A 26,354-nucleotide genomic window follows, 5' to 3' on the forward strand; every position below is an offset into this window, starting at 1 on the left:
AAGTTTTCTTCAGTGGCTTTCTCTGTAAGACAGAAAAGACTCATAACAAAAGGATAACCGTGCTTGCACTAAGCGTGCCTTAGGACATCAGGGTTTTGCGTGGAGCTACGCACCACCCGGTACTCCAGCCACTTGTTAATAGGACTCATTCACATGCAGCTTTTCACTGTCTGCTCAGCCTCTTGTATCTCGCTCAGAGTGGCACGTGTTCCGTCCGTTTTGTTGTGTTGTGTTGCTAGTGAGGAAAAAAATTGAGTCACGTTGGTTTCCATTTCTTGCACAATCACAAACGGCTTTCAGAGTGTTCTGGTTTTGTCACACGGCAGCTCTCCCAGGACTCAGAACTATTTATAATTCTGTTGTACTTCGTTATGGAGAGCCAGCTGTGAGAGCCATGCATAATACGTATTTATATATCTTCATGAATCTCAATTAAGGACCAGCGGTCTTCCTGTGTCACATCTGGGTTATTTAAATCTACTTTTGTTGTAAGACAGCACCAAAATTGCACAGCGTTATTAAGATTACTATAAATATTAAGCCAATTAAAATTATATTGTACACCTCTGCTTTGGAGAAATCACAAATGGCCCATCATGCCTCAAAAGGAAAATAGGTCTCTTTCGGTCCTGTCTCCACTTCTCCTTTTTGCTTATTTCCTTTGCCTCCTCATCTCTGCTTCAAACCTTCCAGACTAGAGTTACCCACACACTTTGGGCAAGGAGACCCACGGCTTCGGTTACTAGTAGCTAGCTCTCCCTGGCTGCCACATGATTGCTTCCATAAGGGTTCCAAGACACGCTGGATCCCGTCTTAGCTTGAGGGTGCTTTGGCACACCATTTAGGAACCATGGCATCAGGCCTTTCCATTGGACTTTACAGTGTACAAAATTTAAAGCAGCATCCGTTTTTTCGAGCACAGTCCTTTCGAATCGATGCCGCTTTATCTCAGTGGATGGTATGTGGTGGTTGGAACTCAGAGATTTGGGTCACCAAGGGAAAAGGAGTCTGGCATGCTCTCTGTGGAAGAGCATTTTCACATCGCAAAATACGGTTCTGTGTTACTGGGAAACAGTGGGGGTTGACTCTCGAATCATCGCGTTCAGGATTCTCCACAAATCAACCAAAACAACCCAAAGCCCAGTGGTTTTTAATTTTCAGCTCAGTGAGACTAAAAGGAAACAGTTTGCTTTTGGCTGGGTTGATGCTGAAATAAAATGTACCTTAGCCCAGTGACATTAAGGGAGATAAAGTGTTTAATAAGCGTCTTCTAAAAGAAGTGACATCTGTATAAAACACCTGCTGTCTTCATTACAACTTTAAATACGCTGCATCTCTGGGGGTTAGCAGGGCCCTTCTTTCAGCACATGTTGTGACAAAGATAAACTTTCAACCCCACATAATTTACCATTGTGTCAAGGATGCTTTTTGGTGAGACATACAGGGGTGAGGAAGGAACCAAGCCCCTGGCTAAGATAACTCAGGCCCAGCGAGGCCCATTTTGAACATAGCTTTAACACCGTGACACTTGCCAGGTTATGACAGTGTTTCCTTGCCCCTTGGTAGCCCTAATTATTTGCCGATACCATTTTAATGTTTTATGTATCGGAGAAGCATGGAGACAGTGCTCAGTGGTACGTGGGCACAGCTGTTCCGTGGAGCTCTGGATCTCCGCGTGTGCTTTGAGGAGGGGAGCTGAGGAGTCCCTGCGCACCGCCTGCGTGGGTGCCTTGTTTCTGTTACGCTTTTCTTGTCGCTGAAGCAGCAGCCGGTCCTGCGTGTGGGGACCGGGGTGGGCGGAAGGGAAAGGACAGCAAGGAATGCCTTTCTCGGGGAGCCTTTTAAACCAGTTGCCATTTTGGCAGATGACAGTCTAACCAAGAATAAGTCCCAGAAGCAGCGGCTGTGGAAAAAACCCTTGTGGCCCCAGAAGATAGTCTTTAATCAGCAATGTGGTTCGTCGTATTAGCCTGAGGGGAAAACAACTCAGCACCAAACTCTGCCGTATCATAGATGGGATCGTTTGAAACCAAAATTGAAACATCTGCTGGTTTTCAGCTGGTTTTTAGCTGTGCAGACCGCATGCTCTGTCCCTGAAGCAGCAGCAGCTGTGAAGCTGCTGTGTGCCCTGTGTCTCCGAGACCTTGACACCAGGCAAGGGGGACATCTTTGGAGTTAATGAGCAATTAGGACACTCTTTCCTGTCAATTAACTGGCAGAATAATGAGATCAAATGAGCACTGTCCTTAAAGGCGCCCAGACTTGTATTTTCTAAAAAAGGCGTCTTTCTCTGCTGTTGGCCGTCACATGAACAGACAAACAACTGTTTAACAGGGAAATAAATTTAAACTTGCACCTGTATCAAACAGAAGAGAGAGATACACAGACAGGATACCATTTACCCAAAACTCGCAGGTCTTCCTCTTGAGTGGCTGCTGTGATGTCGTGACATCTGTGGGCGCCTTCACTGCCTCACAGATCGGCAGAGAGAATGTTCAGGGAGTCGCATCCTTTCTCGTACGAATGAATGTATGAATGAATGTATAATTCCTTAAGTTCGGGGCAGTCAGGATATTGATCCTAAATTTGAATGAGTGGGTTCCAGACCATGGGCCATCTAAGAATTTTGATTTTTCCCTCGAGTGTGATGAGAAGTTACTAAAGGACATGAATGAAGGAGTGAGGGGGAAATGGTAAAGGCCCGAGATGAGAGGATGACCCGCTGTAGGCTGTAGATGGTGGTGGCTGCAGTATGTTTCCGGTGTGGGGACCAGAGTGGCCAGGTGGGTGGGAATACGACTGTGAAAGGCCCAGGATGTTGTGTTTAAGGGGGACCCTGGGGACAGTGGAAGCCATTAAGAGTTGTAAGTAGGGGGGCAGTGAGCTCCAATCAGGATTTTAAGCTCACTCTGTGCATGGGGATGGGGTTACAGGGGAGAGAGATGGAATTTAAGTGAATTACTGCATGCCAGGCACCATTATAAGTGACTGATGTATGCGTGTTGATGTGTGTGTGCACGTGTGCTTACCTGTGTGTATATGTGTTCACTCAGTCCAACAGCCACCAATGGGGTGAGTGTTAACTATGTACCCATTACAGAGACTGAACTGAAGGGAGGCAAACTGAGGTCTCTTAGCTAACAAGACAGCGCCGAGAGTTAGGCCCAGGCAATCTTGGGTCCAGAGTCTGTGTACTAATCTTTACCTCATTCTGCCTTTCACATTGTATTGGTAGCATCATCATGCTATTTTAATTAATAATGAGTATAGTTGTCGTTAGTATTCTAAATGCTGTTAGGATTTTACTAGTTTAGTGAACTTGTTTTTTGTATCCATACTCATTTCTACTGGAATGAAAGTAGAAATTTTAGTGAGTTACAGTTTTCCGTAAAATATTCGTCAAAAAGTTTCAAATTAAGTTTTTCAAAGAGAGGTTATTAATGTCTTCTTGGTCAGCTTTACGCTTCCTTTGGGGATTTCTCGCACAGATTTCACGGTTGGGGGTTTTCCAGGCTTTGTGGAGACCTGTGAGGGTCCAGGGAATGTGAAATTCCCAGATGTTTTCCAAACCGCAGGTAACACTCAGCTAGCTGTAGATACAATCTTCCAGTTCAACAGAAAGACGCTATTAAGTGAAGGAGCGTGGACCTTTATAGAAGACACAGCTCGCTGACATCAAGGAGAGTTAAATTTTTCCCTGACTTCAGCGACCTTACTTGATTTCTGGAGAAAGGAGAATGACCGTTGATGTCCAGTGTGTGTCAGTAAAGGAGCCGTGACCGTGGTGCAGCCAAGGCCTGGAAGACGAGGAGACCAGACATGAGTTAACCAGCACGTGTTAAGTAGCTAGAGGAGCTGTTTCAGAGATTTGGGATGTTCTCAACCCTTGGCTGCCTGTTGGAATCAGTGCCTTGACCTCCAAGTAAGTCAGAACCCACAGCCGGTGGGGGGTGGAGGGGGCGAGGGCGTGTGCACATGTGCGCGGGCCTGGGCATCGGGGGGTTGCTTGCTGAGCTCCCCTGGTGAGTCTGGCAGGTGTTTCCTTCAGGTGGGGAATGCCTTGAGGACCAAGGTGAGAGGTTCCCATTTATCTCTGTGGCACTGTTAAGATCTAGCAAAATGCAGTGTGCACTTTTGTATTTTTTTTAATTGAAAGTACACCTAGTACCATCCATTTCAACAGTTACCTGCATGTCTAAGTTTGTTCTATGGTTTTTAGAATATATGGAAAACCCATTTTGTGCCAGATATGAGCTAGGTGGCCACCCCTCTTCCCCTCAAATGAAGATAAACAAAAACCAAGCTCTCTGCCTTCAAGGAACTCAGTCCAGGGGAAGAGAGAGGCAGAGAACTAGAAAGGCATAAACAAAAGTAGCTATTACCCGCGTGAAACTGTTGCTAATCAAGGAGAAGAGTGACTGGTGGTTGGGAATATTTAGGAATGGGGTGGATGGGGGATGGAAGGAAGGAAGGAAGGGTTGTGGATGGTTTCCTAAAATGTTTCCATGACAAAAAAAAAAGAGAGAAATCATTAAGACCAGCTTGCATCACATAGGCATCCTTTTTGGAAATCATGCAATTCAGAAATTATAAAAATAGCATGTTTGTTTTTTGTTTATTCTGTTCCCTAGGCATGACTGATGTGGAATGTTAGCATAAACATAATACAATGAACTTTAATGATTATTGCTTGTAGTGTTTTTTTTTAATTATTTTGTCTTTTAACATGTTTCTTATTACAGAGGAGTGCGATTTCTTTTTCAGGCCGTTTACTGGTTAGGAAATTTGCAGTTCACAAGAGCACCAATTAGAGATGATTATAATCTGATGGCATGGCTGTGTGCCTTTGAGGAGAGCTCAGCTGACACTTTCAGAAACAGTGCAAAAAATGTTAGTTAGTATGAGCCCTGCACCAGCAGTGTGGCCCTGTAAGAACTACACGGAGTTCTCGTTCATGCAGTTACTCCTAGGAATTACAATAACTCTGTAAGAGCCTTAGAAACAGCCTGGTCCTAACCACCGAGGCATACTGCACCCTAGAAGGAGAGGTTATTGGCACACAGGTGAACGGTCCCTGAGCTCATCCTGGAATCTGCCTCATTATACTCCCCATTCAGAGCTGTTTCTACCACATCCCCCGAGTTCATTTTTAAGCATAAAATGCAACCAAAAAATAAACAGTTAGTTGAAGAGCAGTAACGCACGTTCTGATCGTTACTAAAGATCCCCCACTACCTAGGAGGACTGTCAGTAGGACCCTGTGGTACCTACACTTGCTTTGAGATGTGTCCAGTGAGCAACCAGAGTAGCAGTGGGGAAATAAAATCCTTGAAAATAAGTTTAATGAGTTCCAGTGATGAGCTGGATCGGCTTGCGTTCTAACGTGGCATGATGTTGGGAACTCCAGTGGAGTCTCTGGTACCTGGCATGTCACTGAGCTCTCTTGTGACTGGACCCAGATTTTCTTTCTATGCACTGATTATTTTGACGCTATGAATTTTTGGCCAGATTGGTTTTTAAGACATTGCCTGATTTTTAAGACAAAATTAGGAGTCATCCACTTACATTTTATGAATTTTGTAACGTTTGTACAGAAATGGATTTTCAGCGGACATCAGTTCTAGCCTCGGCATCTTGCTGTATGCAGAACTCTTAGCTCTGTGAACTGGGAGGGACCTTAGCGGATGCTCTCCGTGGTCCTTCCCTAAACGCTCCCCACAGCATCCGTAAGGTGGGCCACCTTCATGCTGTCAGAAATGTGCGTCTCTGGAAGGACCTTTTAAAACAGAACCTAAAACGAGAATAACTCTCTGTTTTGTGGACTGTTGCCAAGTTGGTACGTAAGGGGATTAAAATTGAAACTGATTAACTGGCCTGAATCTAAAACTGTCTTTCGGTAGTTATCTTATGGTAGTTATCAGGGAAAGTTTAGCCAGCCAGCAGAACAAGCTTTGCCTATCAAGAATTCAATTACTGTGTTTTTAAATATATGTAAAAGGAGAAAAAAAGGAAAAAGGAAGGGAGAGCTTAGAATCGGCGTACCCCTCAGCCTGTGATGAAGCCCTTGGCTGCCTTGCTTTCACGCCTCGATGAGGTGTGGGCTTCACAGTCAGGCCCCAGTTGGAATCCCAGCTGTCTGTCCTTCCCCAGGAACAAGGTAGTTAGGGCATTTATGGGGCTGCTTGGCCAGGGAGTTAAGCCCTCCTCGTGGGGCTGGGGTGGCGGCCGCCGGAGACTGGAGAAGAGGGCATCGGCCCAGAGAAGGCACTCGATGGAGCATCTCCGTATTTCTCTTCCTCCTCTTCCACATGTCTCTCCACTTAATCTTAAGTCGCTTAGGAAAATTTTTCTTTTGGCATTCCTTTCAGTCCTCTCAGAGATTTCTCCAAAAAGATAATAATGGTCATGAGCCCTTAAGCACTGACATTTAGCCACCCCGTTTATGTCCCGGGCACACCGAGTACATTACATGCATTTTTTTAAATTAACTTTTTACAAGAACTCGTGAGGTGGGGCACAACTGACGCTTTGAAATTAAATGTAATGGGCCTGGGTTCACACCTCGACTCGGTCTCTGACTCCAGAGCCTGTTGCTCCAAGGATCTCATTCTCGGAGCGCGCGATACTGGTTCTGCCCCCATCCCAGGTGATGATCATGAAAACACGAATAGCACATACTATGTGCACTGGGCACTGCTGTAAGCCCTGTATGTGTATTGACTCACTAAAGGCTCACCACAACCCTCTACAAGTTCAGTGGCTGTCCCCATTCTTCAGATGAGGAAACCAAGGCACGGAGAGGCTCAGTACCTTGTCCACTGACCCGAGGTCACCTGGAGTTAAAACTGGGTCTCCAACTCTAGTTCTTAATCCCCCAGCTGTCCTTCCGCTTCCTCTTCTGCAGTTCTTCAAACTTGCTTTACCGTAAGTCTCCGACTAATCAGAGAGGAGACAGGAACTCTCTCCTGCTCACCTGAACCATCCTAGCCACTCTGTCTCCTTTTCCAGTAACTCGTGAAATTCTTTCCTTATTCTTGCTACAGTCCCTCTAAACTAGCGATTATTGGGTATTTCAACCCAATGTTAACCCAAGACTCAAGCCTAAGCAAGGAGGAACAAATAGCAAATTCATTAACTGGGAATCTATTCACAGTTAATCCCCGAGGCTCCTTGTGCAGTCAGCGCTTCTGCATCGTTTAGAGTTGCTAATAAATGAAAGTCTTTGCATCTTTCCGAGTGTCTTGATATTTACCAGTCTCATATTTTACTGTTGAAAGCGGCTTCAACAAGCATATTCATGTGTTGACCGTTTTAATTAATACAAGTAATTAGTCCTGACAGTAGAACTGTGACAAGAAGACCCATTCATAAATTTGCTAATTATGTCACTCTGCTCAAAATTTAATCACAGTCTAGTCTTTAATCATTCCTGTATGTGGGCAAAAGGCCATCGAACTGAATTCTTCAGACTGTCACATTTATTTCTGATAAAGGAAGTTCGTCCAAATTAATTTATCATTGGAACTTAATATTCCAGGATGCAGTAACTGGTGAAGAACAGAGCTCTTTCTGCAGAGAAATAAACAGGAGAATGGGAAGAGCCAGGCAGGGAAGGAAGGAGGGACAGAGAAGCCCTTTAGTAAGATGCCTTCTTGCCTAAGTCGACAACGGTTCGTGTGCTGATACTCTGATGCTTTTCTGAAAATGAAGGTAGTTTCATTTAGGCTGTTGGTATGTTGATGGTACAGAAAATTTGAAGACAGTTTGTTACTTTGATGCAGAGTTGAGCCCTCCTCTCTCTCATTGAAATAGCTTTGTCAAGGATGTTTGTTCTGGAGCAGGGTTCTCCAACTTCGCGTTATTGACCTTGGGGGCTGGATAATTGCTGTTGGGGTGGGATGTTGAGTAGCATCTGGCATCTGCCCACCAGACAGATGCTGGTGCACCTTTCCTCCCAGTAGTGACGGCCACAAATCCCTCCAGACATCGCCAGTTGTCCCCCAGGGGGCTAAACTGGTCAGAACCACTGCACCAGGATGTAAGTGTAGATCAAAAAGAATCAGGTCTTGGGTAGAGTCAGTTGTAGTGGGATCAGTCAAGCACGTCACTTTGAAGTAACTTGGTGTGACATCCAGATTTGGAATGATATTCCTCGAATTTTAGTACCTCCTTCTAACCTTTTCGGTGGCAAGTTCCCTCTGGTCTCTTTGATAGTAAATAGAGTGGCTCTTGGTAGTAGAGTTGCTGTATCTAAAACTCCTTTGCTTCTCATGTTAAATACACTGGGCTCTTGGCTTCCATGGATTTAGTATGTAGAGTTTTGACCACTTTTAGGTGGCCTTAAAATTCTAAGTACTCAGCTGCAGGGGTTCTTTGCTGCCTTTCCAGGGTATTCATTCCTTCCCTGCTTGTCTTACGTGCCTCCATCCACAGCTTATGTCCCTGGTCCTTTGTTATAGTTACTGTCTTACAGGCACCTTCCATGTCCTTGCTGCTCGGTCCCTCGTCCACCAATGTGGGAGAGTCCACAGACTCGGGTGAGCCCTGCCCTGGGCTTCTTGGCCCCTGCATCTGGCAGCTGAGCCCGATTGGAGGACATGACCCAGCAGAGCAGACTGAGCCCATTATAAATGACGTCAGCATCCCACCTGCCCTAGCCTTCCCAAAGGAAATAGAATCCACCTGTAGGTAATGCCCCCAACATGCCATCATGAAAACTGCAAACCTGCCTGTATCCACCCTGATACTTAACACGTCCCTCCTGACAGCTGGGCGGGAAGTTGCCTTCCTCTTACCGAAAGCTAATGCATCAGCTCTCTTAACTTCTCAGGAAAACCTGTGGTTACTGATGACCCCTCTCTCCCTCTGTCTTCAGCCTTTCAGTCTGCTAGATCCTTCATCAGCGTTTAAACTTCACTCCAGCCTCTCTCCTCCCTCACCTCCAGAGAGAGGCCAACAACACAACTGCCTTTCATTTACCATTTTTCCTTTCCATTTCCACTTTCTCCAAAGAACTGCTTATTGCCTTCACTTTTTCAACTCTGAATCTTGCCTCCACACCTTCAGTCTCTGCCGCCCCTCTTACTCTTGTGAAACAGTTCCAGCCAAGTGCCCCAGCGACCTGTGTTGCCAAGGCCTGGACTGCCTCTTCCCCAGACTGACTTAACATAACTATTCACTCCTTGAGACCCTGCCTTTCCCCTCCCTTTTCCCCGCTGCTGCCCACCCTCCTGGCTTTCCCACTGTGGCTCTGCTCTGACCGCGGGCCTTGCTGTCCCCTGCAGGCTCAGCCCCTCTGCTCTCCCCTGAAGTACCAGTTCTGCTCATGACTTCATTCTAGGTCCCCTTTTCTTCTCTTAAGGCTTTGGTTACTATTTATATTCCAGAGTTATCTCCTCCGCTCAGATCTCTTTTCTGAAATCACATATAAACTCAAGGACATCTCGAATGCAGCATGGCCAGCACCTTTCCCACCTCCCCAACTTGTACCTCCTAAGGTGTTGCCTCCCAGATGTTGTCAGTAACTGAGAGGGCTTGATGCTGACTCAACATGTGTCCCAGATCCTTCCACTTCTTTCCACGTCCCCTAGTCAGAGTCACCGTTATTACTTGTGACTGGCTGGTAGAGGTGAGGACAGAGAGGTCTAAGAACCAGGTCACAAGGGCCTTTTAGGCCAGTCGGAGGACTTTGGTTTTTCTCTGAGTGAGATGGGAGCCATTAGAAGCTCTTGAGCAGAGGAGTAACCTAATTTAACTCAGCTTTTAAAAGGCTCACTGAGGCTGTTGTGTTGAGAATAGCCCATGGGGCATCAAAGTGGGTTGAATGGTGACCCCCAAGAATATGTCCACCTGGAGCCTCAGAATGTGACCGTAGGTAGAATAAGAGTCTTTGCAGGTGTAATTAAAGGAACAAGATGAGATCATCCTGATGAGCAACGTTGGTGGTGGTAATATTCATGTGGTGAAAAAAAAACCAAAAAAAGGCCGGGTAGGTAAAACAGAGCCTGACCATTGTGGACTTTGTCTAAAATGTGCATCTTTAATTTGGAGGGGGAAAAGAAGAAGTAGCATTCTCGTGATGTTAGTTCTAAATGGACTAATAGGAAATAAAGATGTCCTTATGTATGCAGTCCTACCTGCTTGTCGCAAAGATGTGGCAGCTTTGCTCTGAGCCTACGACAACTCAATATTTTTTACAGAAGTAGAACTTAGACCTCTATTATTGATGCTTGAGATGTTGGGGGTGAGGGAAAGTCATTTATTATAAAATTATTGTGGGTTTTGCCTAAATAGGGAGAGACTTAAACGATTTTCAGGAAAGTCATTCCAGGTCTCTTGGGCAGTGGCCGTTGTAGCCAGTTGACTTGGTTGTCAAAGAAAGCACCAGAGAAGGGATGCTAAAGTGAGCACCATCGACAAACTTCTTTTTTAACTTTTTTTCCCCTAGAGCTCTGCTCTACAAACAAAGCTAGTTTTGCCAGGCACGTTTCCCCCTAACAGTAAAGCCCTATGCATCTTGAAGGAAATGTAACCCATGTGTTCCTGAGTCACTTATGCCCAAGTCATTAAAACGTTATTTTGTAAATGTGATTTCATGTTTGAAGTCATTGTAAAGTATTTTTAGTAGATTTCCGTTCTTCATAATGCTAAATTTTCCTTGGTTTATTTTCTTGTTTTATTTAAACGCACTGTAGATCATCTTAACACACATCCCCTGGTGAGACACAAAGGGAATCTTGAAGCCAATCTTGAAGCCAAAGGTGAAGTCTGACACATTTGAAGCAGCCAGCCTCCATTTGCAGAGGTTTATAACTGTTAGCCCTCTTCTGTTTACTGTGCTGTGTCCAGGGCTGCCTTTCACCTGGCCGTGTTGTGGCCCAGCCCTCCGCCCCACGCCCCTCCCTGAAAGAGCGCCCGTGAAGAAGAACAGGGAAAAGGACAAGTGACAGAACCACACTGCCTCCTGCGGGTGTTTCTGTGTCATGACCATGTGATCCTCTCTCCAAAACTGAGCTCATTTTCCCCTTTTACCTACTGACATTGCCGGCTGGGGAGGTTAAGGTGTTTCATGAAATGTCTACAAAAGAGAGAAGTAAAACTGAATTTAGGAGCCATCTACAGCTTCTCATTCTCAGGGCGGGATTGAGATTTGTCCCCGTTCAGAGCACCGGCTCCAGAGGCCACAGGTGTAGCTGCCAGCGTAGTAAGAGACACCCACCACTAGGGGGAGCAAAGATTTACGGGGTTAAAACTTCTCGTCTCCCTAAGCTTATGAGACACTTTCCCACCTTTTTTTTTTTTTTTTTTTCCATTTTGTTCTTAAAACTGCCCTGCGGGCCATGATTTCTGGGTTTTGGTTATTTTCTCATGAGGAAAATGAGGCTCAGAAGGGTCACTTGCCTAGATGTTTCACAAGGTGATTGGCTACTGAGCCCGTCTCCACTACACTGTGAACTCCAGGAGAGCAGAGGTGTATCCGTCCTGAGGGGGGACATTTGAGGACTTCAGTGAACTCTCACTTTTGGAAGCCCCACTTCCCCCCACCCCATATCATTTCAAATGTGTTAAAAATGTGACATCCGATCCATAGTATAGAAATACACATTTAAGTAAATGACTATAAATATATGTATATCGTATTTATGAGTTGAGATATAAATGATTGATATGGTACATTACATAGGCATTTAATGAAATATTTATTACTTTTCAGCTTTATAGTTTCTTTTTCACTTAGGGAGCCAATTCATCATTTTGAGATCTCAGACTTTTTTCTCAGGCTTAGTCCCTGAGCATTGTTCCTACAGCAGATAAAGCCATCCCCCTGCTCTTGTTCACTCTTGTGTGCCTCGCTCCTATCACAGAGCCCCCGGAAAAGTGCTGAATGAATATTTGTTGGGTGAATGTCCGACTGGTGAGGGAAGGAATGGAAGAATGAATCACGAGTGAAGAGTTAAGTGGTGAAGTCTGGTACCAAAGCCCTTGATGGCTTATTCCATTTACACAGCCGTCGTGGTGGACTCGCCCCAAACTGTGTATTCAAAACATAGCCCTTATCATTTTTCCGATGTGACTTTTTTTAATGCAGTGGTGAATCTTCATGGTCTCTCTTCAAAGCTCTAGGATTTAGTAGTGGGTGACTTATTGAACATGATGGAAAGCTGAAGACAGCCTCCCTCTTATGAAAGAAAGAACCACAAAGGGACGACTCAAGAGGGGTCAGAGAGGTGAGCATTAGCCAGAGGGAAGAGCCATCCTTTCCTTCCGTGGTTGCTCCTCTCGGCTCATCCGGATCCCCAGGATCTCTAGAAGCCAGGACGGAGCTCACTGGGTGGCCCCAGAGCCCCTGGATGGGCCAAGTTTGTGGGTCAAGGCAGGAGCTGAAAATGGTGGAGCTTACCCTCCATCCACAAAAATTTGGGGGGATTCAGTCATTCGACCAATACTCCTTGGCCACCTCCATTAGGAACACCCTGGTGACCAGGCAGACTTGTCCCTGGAGTCCAGACACTCCAATCAGGCTCTCGCTTGAGGGATATTTGACATGGCTTTGGTTTCTCTTTCTCATTTTTTGGCTGGATTTTGTTGTGTGTGCACAGGTGACCTCGTGTGTTCAAAAGACTGAAGCCTTCTGTTTGTAAATCAAGGCTAGAGAGGGAAGGAAGCCTGTAACATAAAAATTGGGGATGGAAAACTTCAGTTTCTCCACTGCTATGTTATTTTTCTGTATTGCTTTTAAAATCTCTTGGTGGACCTGGACCTCAGAGCAGAGGGATGCAGAACGCTTCATGAGTTGTGTTGTCCCTCTGACCCTGTCTTTCCTCGTGGGGGTTCCTACCTGGACTTCCAGCCTAGGCAGTCTTGTTCACTTTCGGTATTTCCTTTTTTCAGGATTTATATATTTTCGATTGTCTTGAAATGATTTTTCTCTAAACTCATCTAGACCATTTAATCTGTGGCAGGAATCCCAAAGTATATTCTCCCCAGAGAAAGAACAAGGTTTGCAGGACATCAATTTAAGGAAGTACTTACTCAGGAAAATTGTGGGAAGTGTATTCTTGGGCTAGAGATGCTGGTGACCATGAACTAAAGAAGTTGGGAAGGTGGTATTTTTCCATTCCCTTTGCCACTCAGCTTCCTTATGCTTTGCTATTTACCCAAAATGATCCCCCTGCGAAGGCTGGTATTTACTTACATTTAGAGCAAAGCTCCACTGGGAGTATTTCCAAAAACAGCTCCCAGATAGATCCTCTCCCTCCCCGCTGCCCAGTCCCCTTCAACAAGAACTTTTCCAGTATTTTATATTTGAGTTGTTTTCTTTTTAGAAAAGAAGGTAAAAAATAAAAAATTGAAAAAAAGAAAAAAACTTGACAGAGAATAAACAAATTGAAAAGCTCTAGAGACGGACATCCTTGGAAAGGCCAGGCCTTTTGTTATCACTGCTGTTACTGCCTTTTAAGGAGTGGTCACCAATGGAGAAGAGCCTTGACCTCCTTCGTTCACTGACAAGAATTGCTCCTGATCAGATCTCCCTGGCAGCATTTCCATGGGCCTCACAACAACTCCAGGGCCAGTAAATAGGAACATTCTGTTCACCCTTCTCCCTGCCCTCTCCAGGGAGTCCACTTTGTTCGCATGGACTGTTGGTGGCAGAATGGCTGCCTCGCCCACGATGGACGCGAGGATCCGAGGAGAGGTGGCCCGCACTGCCTCCCAGCCTCACCCTCGTGCTGGCCAATGCCTCAGTTTTTCTCACCTGGGGTCCCTTTTATGCAGCACTGGGTGTAACAATTTAAGTAAATGGTTAGGATTCTGACCCCTATATGCCCATTGCTCAAAGTTCTTAGCATACTTTGCTGTCAAACATCAGTCTGAAAATTGGTTTGAAGTTATCTGGACCATCTGCTCGCTGTTGAATCACATAAGAGAGAGGTCCGCTGAGGACACAGAATTCCTTGATGGAAAGTTAACTGCCTACCAACCTCACACTGGAATACCTGTAGCTTGACTTCAGAGAGAAGCCACGGTTCTAACAGGGTCTGGTTATGTGTCAAGTGAGCACGAGTGACGGTGCCCTGTGGCCGGCTGAGCTGGTGGGGTGACCCCTTTTTATTTGAAACCTTGCTGAGGTACATGTATTGTTCAGCACGTGAATCAGAGGCCCGTTACTGTCACCAGTGAGGACGAGGAGAACTAGGTTCCAGTTCCAGAGTTACCCCAGTGAGCCAAGGGACCCTGTCTTAACTTCTCTGAACTCTGAGGATCTGTAAGACAAGGCGGTGTCTAGATTAACGTCCAGGGCCTGGCTAGCCTTAGAAACTCTCCATACATTTGAGACTGGTTTTACTGCACTGATCTCATGGACATGAATATATGCACTCATTTAAACCATACATTTATATTCATCACAGCCCTAAATGAAAAGCTCAAGAGAAGACACGGCCCGCCACTCATCCTTTATAGCCCCTCAGTCTAGATTGGGGCCTGACACACAGTAAGTGCTTTCAGTTAATATTAGTTGTATTAATTCAAGGAAGAGTGGAGAGGCAGGTTGCTAAAATTAGATAGTCTCATAAAATTTGGTGGAATTAGACATTACAAGATGTAAACCAAAATAAAAGAGAGGTTAGGGAGATGAGAGTGCAAAATGAGCTGTGTTCTCCCCTGAGCTGTGACTGATGAGAACAGACTCCCATTTGTCCGTAACCGTCAGGGAATTACATCCGATGGTGCACACCTGGTGCCTGACTCCGTACCTGGCGCACAGGATGCTCACAATGGGATGTTCGCAGTGGGATGTTCACTAGTGTTAGGAGGAAGAAGAGGAGTTTTCTGGTCAACAGAAGATTGTCAAGGCAGGTGGACCATCACTCAACAGAACTAAAATTTGAGAGCGCACATCCCTTCCACCAAATCATGCTGGACTTAACATTTGGCTCGGAGGATCCTGCCCCAGGTGATGTCCTCCCCAGGTGTCATCCTCGGTTCTCTGGGCACAGTGGTGTGGGTGTAGAACACGAAAGAAGTCTAGCCGAACGAGGGTTCGACCCCACAACATTGTGTGACTGTTACTCTTTTGAGTCCCAAGCAACCAGGTGATAACTTCTGTAGATGAAATGAAGACACACAAAAGAGACATCTGGTTATTTGACTCTTCCGGTGAGGCTGAAAAAGAAATGGGAGTTTACCCCTGAAGTGATCTGTGATCTGCCTGGAAATAGGGATTTCCAGGCATCAGGATACTCTTCTGTGTTTAGTACCCGACTCTGAGGACAGGGTGGAAACCTGCCTGCAGCACCAGAGCTAATGACCCTCCAGAGCTGAGGGCAGCATCGTGTAAGTGGAGATGCTCCTGCCAGGTACCTAAGCCGGGCCTGGCTCAGGTGTCCCCGGTGTCCCGTTGCTCCCTGTATGAGTTTTAGGCCATGTGTCTCTTCTAGGCTGTACTCCTGTGACACAGAAAGAAACCAGCCTGAATTCACATATCATGTTGCTGTCTTGTTAGGGGCAGAGGGGAGAAGGGAGGTTAGGAGGGCATTACCTGGCGCCTAGGTGTTGCTTCTAAACCTGCTTCTAAACTCTGTGACCCCCGTCTCTGGGCACCTGGATTGACCACAGTGCTGTTCTTGTGATTTTTTTTTTGCACTTGGTATTGCATATAAAAATGTGTGCTTCATTTATTCTGCCCCCTGCCCTTTAGAGAGGCATTGTCATTTTTTTCTAAGAAGCCCCAACCAACAGGGCAACATCAAGAGGCGGTGTGCTTGTTACAAGGCACAGGTGCCCAGTGCGACAAGGCTGGCCTGACAAATCGGACTCAGAACACAAGTCACCGCTCTCCTGAGGCTCCTGTGCAGAAGAGGGACCTTTGTGGTTCTGTTGTTCTGCGCCTTTGTTTTCTAAATGAGGAACTGGGGGCCCAGCGAGGCAGAGCACCTTCACCAGAACCCGCACGTCTGGTGTCCCAGCTCTGACTTGTGTCTGCCCTTCAGCCCCTCCTCCATTTCGTTTCGCACTCACTGTGGTCTTGCCCCCGTGGCTGCCTCTTCTTTTTCTCTGTAAACATCAATACGAAATACATTCGCTTTGCTTTTCAGCCTTGCCCGCCCCCTGCGTGTCCAAAATAGCCGCTGGAATGCATGAGACTGTTCTGCCTTCAGATGCTTATAATCCCAAAGAATCCCTTCTGGTTTTTTATAATAAAACTACTTGGATGTCGGTATTTTATGCTGGGAAGGCGAGCCAAGTTCACGATGCAGCAATTACAATGCCATGCATTATGTATAATTGGTAACGCGCCCCAGGAGCGCCGGTAAAGCGTGAAACGCCGCCCCGGCCCCGGCGCGTAGTTAGCGGGACCGGCGCTGCCCAGGGAGGGGCGCGGGCACTGTCGTCCCAGGTCAACAAAAGTAAGGGAAAGTTCCCATAAAGCGCTGCACCCCGAGTTATACAAAGAGCAGCCCCTCATATCAGGCTGCAAATACGCCAAGAACTTGGGTTGCTAATTGAGGAAACCTTTTGAGGTTTAACAGCTCATAAATCCGCGCAGGGAGCGCCTCATTGTTCTGAGGCTGTAAGTCTTGCCTTTGAAATGTAGCAGTTGTACTTGTATAGCACGTTCCTCCGAGAGCACCACTGTAAACATGAAGGGTTTGCATTTTAACATCAATTTGAACAATGTGGTCTGAAAGGAGTTGGCCCACATCAAAGGGAGGCTGTTTGGGCATGTTCTGTACATTCTTTTTTGTATCGTATTTGAAGCTACCAGTGACTCACCGAGGTACGTTCCACTTAAATCAGCCGTGCCGGTGTGGCGTCCTCGCCACCCTTGTTTTTCCTTCCCAAAGAGGGTCTGTGTCAGAAAACAGGTCTAAGCTTCTTGCTAGGGCAGTTGCCCTAAATCTACAGTCTTCAGATCCATAGAGACAATTCTGGAAACGTTGTTATACTTGGTCTAAACAGTAACAAATCTTGTGCCTTTTCATAGTCTTTTTTTTTTTTTAACTCAAAATCTCCCCACATCAATGTGCAATTTCTTCTGTTTTCCATGTAACAATTACAGTTCCCGTCCCCCCATGCCCTCATAGCCTTACTTTTTTTTTTTAAGAACCCACTCATTTTTTGCTGAGCCACTTGACTAATGTGAAGAAAGTGTGGATGATAAAGGAGAGACGGGGAGTGGGTTTCCAAGGCAGCATAGTGGACTGTGGGGAACACAGGACTTCCACCGGCCTCTGGGGTCCAGACCCTGGGAAGTCACACTTCAGTCTGACCATCTGTTAAATGAAGACAGTAGTTACTCCTCTGCACCTCCCTCTCTCCCTCCCATTCTTGTGCTGTTTGTTTATTTATTTATTCCTGGGGGGAGAATGGAAACACAGACCCTCACTGTTCTCAGCCCGCAGAGCTCACCACCTAATGAGGACATGTGGCGTCAGGATGATCAGAGCCCTGTATAATAACCTGCTGCAATATCGTGTACTTTGAAGAAAGGGGACTTGATCCTGGGAGAGATTAGAGCACAGGGGTCACGGTCTCTTTCCTGAGGGTTTGGTGTTTGAGCTGAGAGCCGGAGGAGGCGGCGAGGGATCACTGCGGAGTCTGGGCTGAGGGAGGGCAGGCTTATGGGGCAAGGTACGAAGTTTGATCTTTATTCTTGAATAAAAGGAAACTCTTGGAAGTCTTTGGGCAGAGGATAAAGTTGATATGTGTGTTTTGGAAAAGTTGCCCAGCTACCCGGTGGAGAATGGCTGGTTGGATGACCGGAGCGGAGGCAGGACATCATTTAGGGGCTGGGGCACCAGCCCACACTCATGGAACAGGTAGCTGAAGCGGGGCTGGTGCCACCGCACATGCAGGGGAAGGGATGAGTTTGGGGACCATTCAGGTTATAATGGCAGGATTTGGTGAGGAAGGGGAAACTGTCCAGGGTGACTAGGGTCTGGGCATGTGTGACTGACCATTGGACACCAGGGACATCCCTGATTTGGGGAGCCTGGATGGGTCTAGTAACAGGAGCCACTAACCCTTGATTGCTTTGGGCCAAACACTGGTGTCTTTTAATTCCTTCCATTCCAAGCACATCTGTGGGATAGGTTTCTGCATCGCACAGGTAAGAAAATTGAGGATTTTTTCTCAGTTGAGAGAGGACACCGGAGCCCATCCTATCCACCGCTTCTGACCAGAACCGGATGGCAAAGGGCACTGTTATAAAACACCAATGTCCACTTGACCCAATCTTTAGAGCTTCTTTCTTACAACTATAGATAGGCGTTTCAGAGCTAGCTTTTTATCCGGCCACAGCGCACACAGGGATTTCCCAAAGATGCTCAGAGAGCAATGCCCCACTTACTGAATCCTCAGTGATCCAAGGTAATTACAGAGTCCTAACTTGGAATTTATAAAGTTCACAAACATTTTGTTCTGGGGCCTCCTTTTCTGTTTATAAAATAAGTTTTATTTTACCAGAAATTAATGAACAGACATATAAGGTTAAGCCATTTTTGTTACTAAGTATCTCCTCATAGCACAGGCCGTTTTGGGGTCACTTCGGAGCAGTTCCAGGTTAGTTAGAGGCAGGCTGTTTCAAGGGTGTGCACGCAGTCTGCGAAAGCCCGCAGGTCCTCCAGAGGCTGGAGGGCTTGTTTGTTAGTGACGTTTCAGTCCCAGGGCACAAACATGCACACAACACACACACACACACACATCACACGCACACGCACATTCTCTCTCTATATTTGATGGATCAGAACCTGGTGTGGATGGGGGTGAGTTCATCAGAGAACACACAGAAAGCAGCGATTAGGCCCAGGATCAGGCTACATACCGTCATGTACAAAAACGAGCATGTTTTAAGATGACCGTCCTGCTTCTGGGACGGTTCATCACATGACAGACATTCACCACACCCCACTTCCGGGCCACCTCCGATCCTCATAGGGGATTTCTCAGCTCCTGGTACGAAGAGCAAGGCTCCTGCCTGTCTGTGTTTCTCCTGATGGCCTCTCACTGCCGCTTACCTCACAGAGCTCGTCCGTCTGAAGGGCTGCGATGGTGCCGTCCTCGCCTCCCGAGTCATGCCTGCCTTGGCCGAGGAGCTGACCCCGGTTTTCTGAGCCACCAACCCTTCAGACTTCACGGGGCTCGTACTGCTAACCAGGCTGTCATTCTTCTTTCAGGTACTTTCTCTCTCGTCCCTCCAGCCCCCTCCTTTCCTCTCCTGCCTTTTTTTTCTTTTTCTTAACCCGATGAGTGCATGTGGCCAAGGTCATGGCATGGCTCGGTCTCCCTGCAGAGTTGGGCCAGTGGTTCTGCTGACCCCCCTCCCCTGACCCTGCCGTCGGGCACGTGGTCCTGCACACTTTGCACCAGTGCCTCAGGCAGTCACAGTGAGCTCACGGTGGCTCCCTCCCCTCTTAGGGGGGGTGGGTGGGGGCAGTCCAAGGAGAGCGTGGAAGGGAGGAGGACCAGGCCACGTGTAAGTGGGGGGCTGGGAGAAGATGTAAACCCGTAAACAGAACCACTTTGATTAGTTTTGAACTACATCATTTTAATATCACCGCCTCCAGGATTGTCTTCTTATCCAGATGGCACCCGTTTCTCCCTTTTGGTTTGGAGTTAGAGTGATACAGATCATCCCAGCAACAAACGCTCGGCTCTGCCAGGCCCCGGGCACCACAGCAAGAGTGAATGCTGAGTTTAGAGCCAGTTCAGATATCCGTATGCCCCTCCGGATCCGTAACCACGTCTGCACCTCTCCCAGGGCCTTGCCAGTCTCCTCTGCTCCGGAAGAAATCTGCTATGACATAGAAAGTGCTAGATGCTGGCAAGTAATCCCCGGGGTTGCGGACCATCTAGACAATGAACAGCCCATAACGTTCAGTACAGCAGCTCCTGTAGAGCCCTGATAACCCTAATAACCCTAACTCTGCTTACGACGTGGAATGCTCTGTTGACTGGAATTTGTCCTAGTTTTCTTTGGCCGATTCAGAGCCACAGGCCTCTGGCTCCACCTGCTGGCAAATGTAAGTCCTGGCATGAAACCCAGGGTGGATATTTTCAGTTGAAAATAAAAATCTGAGCTGTAGCTCAGTGATTCTCAAAAGCCAGTGTAGCTCAGAATTACCTGGGAGCTCATTAAAAATACAGTGGCCTGGGTGCCGTGCCAAGCCGGCTAACGAAACAGATTTCCTGGTGACTCACACACACACCAGCGCTCGAGAACCGCGTCACCCAGATATCAGGACCTGCACCGGCGAAGGCCAGGGATGACCCCACCGTGTCCTGCTCAGCCCCAAACAGGGAAAGTGACAAGCCTGCTTGAGGTACCCACTCCTGCCTCTTCCCGTCTATCCTGGTAGCTCTTGGTGAGGAGAGTCAAAGCTTTATTCCCTTGGCATTCAGGAGCTCAACCAAAACATTGAAAAGTGGAGGAACCTGGCAAACACGACTTAAACAAGTGCAAGGTTACATCACCAGGGATGAGTCATGTGCTCGCATGATGCGATGGGGCAGACACTTCAGCTCTGTGGTCTTCCCAAACCCTAACCCCAGTCTGCTGACGAGGAAGAACATTCTGCAGGCTGGTACTCCTCAAGAGGGTCAAGGTCACGGGAAATAAGAAAAGACAGAGAGAGAGCCAGAGACCAGAAGAGAGTAAGGAGACCTAATGACTAAATGGGCTGTGGGATCCTGGGACAGAAAAAGGAGATTAGTGGAGAAACTGGTGAGATCCAAGTGAGGTCTGGAATTTAGTTAATAGTAATATACCTGTCCCTGGAAATGGTTGGTTTTGACAACTAGACTGTGGTCATGTAAGATGTTTGGCTGTAGTATCTTGGTTAACTTTTCTGTAAATCTAAAGTTACTCCAAAATAAAAAGTTTATTAAAAATTAAAATGTCAGGGGCTGTGTAGGGGGTGAGGAGGACACTGAATTAGACCAAACAAGTTGGGGGACGTTGCTAAGGAGCACAGGACGGCCGGTTCCCTGCCCAGCTGTCAGAAGTCACAGCCAGGCTGGCCGAAGGGCAGGCAGCATTCTCCAGAGTAGCTGCCCAGACTGCAGGCCGGACAGGAGGCCGGTGGCTGGTGTGGCCCATCGTCACTCTCCTCTCTTAGACCAGCCAACCCTGATGTCTCTCTGGGAATCAAGCCGCCGTGGGAGCTTGCATCTCTGTGTGGAGGTCTGAAATGTCTAGTTCAGCCCCTTGGATAGATGAGGAGGCTGAGGCCCAGGGAGAAGTGACTTGTCCAAGGTCCTGGCGGAGCCAGCATGCAAACCCACATCTAGTGAAGTGTGTTCTTCCACAGTGATTCTCAGTGATTCGAGACATCATCTGCAGCAGGAACACCTGGGTGCTCCTGGAAATGCAGATTCCTTGGCTCCAGCCACTGAATGCATACAAATCTCTCTGGCAGTGAGATCAAGCAATCTGCATCTTTAACAAGTTCTCCATTGTTAACGAGCACTAAGGTTTAAGAATCACTGCAGCAAACTGGATAACCGTTCCATTCATAGACTCTCCAGGACTGCCTGGCTTTGCCCAGACCTTTTGCATTTGAGGTGCTGAACGGCTGGGACCCCAGCTCTGATTCCTGCCTTCACTGGCTGGTTAGTTGCTGTTCTGTGGGAACTACACTCACAGGGCAGGGCTGCTGAAAGGCAGCATGGGGAGAATAGAATCCAGCCGCCCCCACTCTTTTAGGATGATGCCATAGCAGGTGGCAAGTAGCAGGGCTGGAACCAGCGTGTCTCTGGGGGGAGGCAGTTTTATATCTTTTTGAGCTCAATTTATTATAGTTTAAATTGTCTCTTACCCACTGCCCTCTCCTTTTTTTTTTTTTAAACAATTAAATTAAAACTTACTCAAAGATAAGCCCCTGATCAGGAAGTGAGAGGAGCTTGGCAGTGGGTCTTGTGTCCAGCTCTGTGGGGACTGTCCCGTCCTCCTCCCACCATGGCCCCATTTCAGCATCATCAGGAAGTCCAGGCCCTAAAAAGGGAGCAGAAAGCCTTCTCCGCCTGAGGGGTAAAGGTCAGGGGTCAGAGCTGGCAGAGGCCCCCATGCCGGGGGAGTCCAGAGACTGGCCCGGCAGCCATTTGGGCCTTGGGAATCCTGTGAGGCCAGAGGGTCTGCGTCCATCAAAGATGCCGGCCAGGCAGGCAGTGCAGAGCTGACCCTCACTGCAGGCCCTGCTGGGGCCCTGTATGCGGGCAGATATGGGATCTTGATCAGAGACTTGCGAGGAAGCCGCAGGCTGCAGCTGCCCGTCCCAGGCGGGTCAGGCACATTAATATTCCGAAGGGTCTTCATCCTTCTAAACGTGGTCTGCACTCATATATAAATATTTCTTATCAGAACTCTCTGCCCACAAAAGACTTCCGTATTCTACTTTCCGTTTTCTTTTTTCTGTTGTGAAGTATGTTCTCCAAGCTGTCCCTCCAGACAGAGCCCATATCCGATTTCTCTGCTCTCCCAGCCAGGCACTTAGGGCCTCGTGTGTACGAAGCAACAAGAATTTGGAAACGAAGGGAGCCCTGTGTCTATTTTTCCAAGACTTTTCTTGTATCTGTCCAGTGGATATCCCTGGGTGGTTTTAAATTGAAAAAAAAAAAAAAAAAAGATACAGTCCCTAAGTTTACGGACCCTGGAAGGATTCCTCGGAGATAGTCAGCCTCTTTTCAGTTTTCAGAATCAGCTGATGTGATTGGGTAAACTCCATCTGAGGCACCTCCAGACTCCTGACCAAAGGGCATTTTGTTTTAGATCAAAGGAAATCTGAAACATCCCAAAGCCCTTAAATGTGTATAAAAGGAGTTTAGAAATCATTCCTAATCTCATTAAAACCCTCTTGATAAAGTGTTAAGGTGGTGACAGCATTCTGAAGGGATTTTAGGCAGATTGACTTAAAAACTGGAAAATCCCTTTAGTATTAAAAATCTATATCCATTTGTTTAAAGAGATACATGTTTCTTGTTACAGTGATTCCTAGTGGGAGACACGCTCTCCTCCTCAGCCCCTCTCCCAGCTGCCCCTCCAGCTCACGAGGGAGAAAGTGCGTCAGGAATTACCTCTGTAAGAAGTTATAAGCTGTTCTCTGTTTGGAAGACACCTGATGTAATTAATTACCAAGGCTGACTTTTGCAGCTGGGCCTATTGCAAAAACCTTGCCAAAGGAGATCCTAAAATCTTCTTGTTTTTAGTGAGCCTTTTCTAAAGCAGAGTTAAGTGTTCCTGCTGCTTTTAAAACAGATCCTGCCTCCAGATCACGTATTGTTCAGGTTTTCAGATTCTGGTTCAGGACTAAGAAAGGTAACTAACACATCTCACATCTGGAGCAGAATAGAAAGGAATCTGGGCTTGAATCTTGACCCAGCCACTGACCAGCCGTGTGGCCTTGACAAGTTCCTGGAAATCTTTAAGCCTCAGTTCTTCTATCTGTAAAATGGACAAGGAAATTCTACTTAGAAGGGTAAGTAGAGTAAAACCCACAGATAGCAGTATGGTTGAATCTCACACACATAATGTAAAATGAAGCTACCCACAGAGGGTACACATTGTGCGACTCCATTTATGGGCAAAAATAGACAAAACAAATCCCTGCTGTCAGAGGTCAGCAGACCGCTTCTGGAAGGGAGCATACGGAGGCTGATGAGTGCTGGAAATATTCTGTGTTTTGGTCAGGATGTTGGTCCCACGTGTCCAGTTCATGAAAATTAATCAAACTGTACACTTTTTAAAAGGAGCAGAGGGCAAGTAAGGTGAGCATGGAGCCAACATTCATTGTCTGCCCCCTCGACTGTCTCTTTTTGTTCCAGAGGTCAGACCGTACAGTGTCCATATGGTGAAAATCACGGGGCCCGACACAGTGGACCCAGTGTTTCAGGTTGCTCCAGCTGCTAACTGGACTGTATCTAGCCTGTTGATTTTAAGTCGGTTATACCATTCAAGGTCCCCAAAATTAGCCAATGAGAACAGGGAGAAAAGTGCAACAGGAAAAGTAGCACCTGAGTTGATCTCTGTTTCCAAGCTTCTCCTTTGGGGATTCCAGATACGGTTTCAGAACTGAGAATCCACACTGTTGTTGACTTGGTTGGTTGAGGAGTGGAAATGTGAATTTTTCTCTCTCAAGTCAAATCTGTCACCTTTCTTGTAAACCATAATGAGACTTCCATCCGTATAAAAGTTACAAAGTTTTAGGTGAATTTCAAACTCTTAAAAAGATGGATGGATGGATCATTATAATTAGTGACTCAGAAGGTAAAGCGGTGTTTGTTTTCCTTAAGCATCTTGTCTTTTCAGAGTGTCCTGCTAGCTGTTGGATTTGGGGTTTCTTCCAGGCCTTTTTGGTCTCAGTAGATGACTTAGCAGTCGTCCTGTCAGAAGGCATTTTGGAAGCTTTATCATTCGTGGAATTCTAATAAAGTAACACTTTTGCAAGAGAGAATACGTGTCCCCTGCTGCTGCCCTCATTTGACAAAAGAGGCCCCAGAGAATACTGGTGATTTATTTAGAGGTTTCTTGGTTTTTAAAAAAGGAAAAAAAAAATGGAAAAGTGATTGCCTCTTTAGGTCCCTAATTTAAGGGAACGATATGCCATCCTGCATATAATTTCACTTTAGTATAATTTCACTGAGCGGCACAGAGGGCTCATCAGATCATGGGCAGGATCCATGAATGCCAGCAAATTAAACATCTCTATTTACAGGGATGGCGAACAGTAGGGAAAATGGCCATCAACGTGTGGCGTTCTTCTCAGCAATTCTTATTCGGGTGACATTGCTTCTCCTCCCTCAGATGGAAAACGCGGAGGCTATTGCATTATCCATCAGGGTAGAGAACTGAACATTTTCCCATCAAGAACCACAAGTCAGTAAATCTTATGATCTCGCTGCTGGTGCTATGATTGAGCTGTCTTCTTTAACCGGGCGCTGTTCCTGAGGCTCTTGGAGGCATGCTCACTGTTTCTTTGAGTAAAATTGAGGGCTGACCTCCATTTACAAGAACACAGAAGGAAGGCGTGTAAATGCTAATATTCTGTACCAGGTTCCTCAGAGCAGGGCTGTTTCACCCCGACCTGTAAATGTTCAGTGCATGATTTAACTCAGTGGAAAAAAAGGTGGTCTCAGCTGGGCTCTCCAGCTTTCCCAAGGCTCGAAAGTCTCCTTGTTTCAAAAGCATGCTGGCAACTGCAGGTTGTGAATTACCTTTTTGTATCTGTTTCTTAGAGGGCAAATGTTTAGTAAACAGTAGACTGCACACTCTGTACAAAGCACTGCTGGTTGGTCCTCAAACAGAATTGGGCTCTGTCTTTTAAGAAGTGATGGGTCATTTTATTTTGTGTCTGCCTTACACAAAGTTAGCCAGTGATACTGACAAGTAGGCATTTAACACAAGATTCTCCGTGATGTTAGAGGTTAAAAGTCCTAACATCCTCTGCTCCTGGGGCATTAACTGCACGCCTGGCACCTGGCTAAACATTTTATATGCGGCATCTCTTTGCATCCTCTCAACAGTCCAGCAAAGGTGCTACTCTTACTGTCTCCGTTCTATATATAAAGAAACTAAGGCCAAGTGAAAGTAGACTAGTTGCTCAAGGATGTGGAGCTGTAAGTGGAGGAGTCAAGGTTTAATCCCAGTCGTCCAAGCTCAGAGTTGTTGCAAGGACCCTGGCAGGGACCTTGTTCCGCAGCCTCCCCTGACACGTGGACCAACCAGAGCCTGCCAAACCCAAGTATTGCCTGGGCTGTCCCTTCTGGTTCCAGGCAGGGCTGGAAGCATCTCCCACTTCCGCGCCAGCACAGTTTCCGCTACACCCGTGGGCCCTCTAAGCCTTTTCCCGCCCAGCTGAGGCGCGCCCAGATCCTTTTCTGTGTGCTTACTAAAACCTAAGTGCACCTTGAAAGCACATTTCTAAGACCCTTTGAGAAATGCCTGAGGAGGGTCCGGAGGCCAAGGAGAGAAGTGACAGATCATGTGACACATGCGGAAAGTACAGAAATGGTTTTTAAAAATAAATGAGAAGTTGGAGAATTGGAAGACCAAGCAGAGCTGAGACTGAGTGCAGCAGCTGGGAGGCCTGGTCCCCAGTGTGGCCCTGACCCAAAGCACAGATGCGACAGGCCGGGTGGGTGGCTGACGTCAAGTACGCAGTTGACTTCAAAAATACCAAAGATTCATTTAGACTTGGAAACTTGCCAAGAAAAGAACTGCGATTAAGGAGAATGTAGGGTTCACAGCCTGAAATGAAGCGGTAAGTCATTCTTCAGGCAGTCGGCTGGCTTTGGCATTATCAGAAACATTGAGTCCAAAGGATTTAAAATCCCCATAAAACATACAACTCGGGCATTGT

The 26,354-nt window shown here is 46.8% G+C and overlaps 1 protein-coding gene across 5 annotated transcripts in view; it reads left to right on the forward strand.

The window, feature by feature from the left end:
- Positions 1–26,354, forward strand: part of RHBDD1 (rhomboid domain containing 1) — a 112,988-nt gene that overhangs the window by 79,892 nt on the left and 6,742 nt on the right. For 2 of the 5 annotated variants that reach the window (XR_004320106.1, XR_004320107.1), the window contains exon 7: positions 19,027–19,178. The exons of the other annotated variants lie outside the window; for them this stretch is intronic. The gene's annotated coding sequence lies outside the window, so the exon portion shown is untranslated. The remainder of the gene's footprint in view (positions 1–19,026; positions 19,179–26,354) is intronic. 5 annotated transcript variants of the gene reach the window in all.

Source organism: Camelus ferus, chromosome 5, assembly GCF_009834535.1.
Source record: "Camelus ferus isolate YT-003-E chromosome 5, BCGSAC_Cfer_1.0, whole genome shotgun sequence".
Taxonomy (NCBI): Eukaryota; Metazoa; Chordata; class Mammalia; order Artiodactyla; family Camelidae; genus Camelus; species Camelus ferus.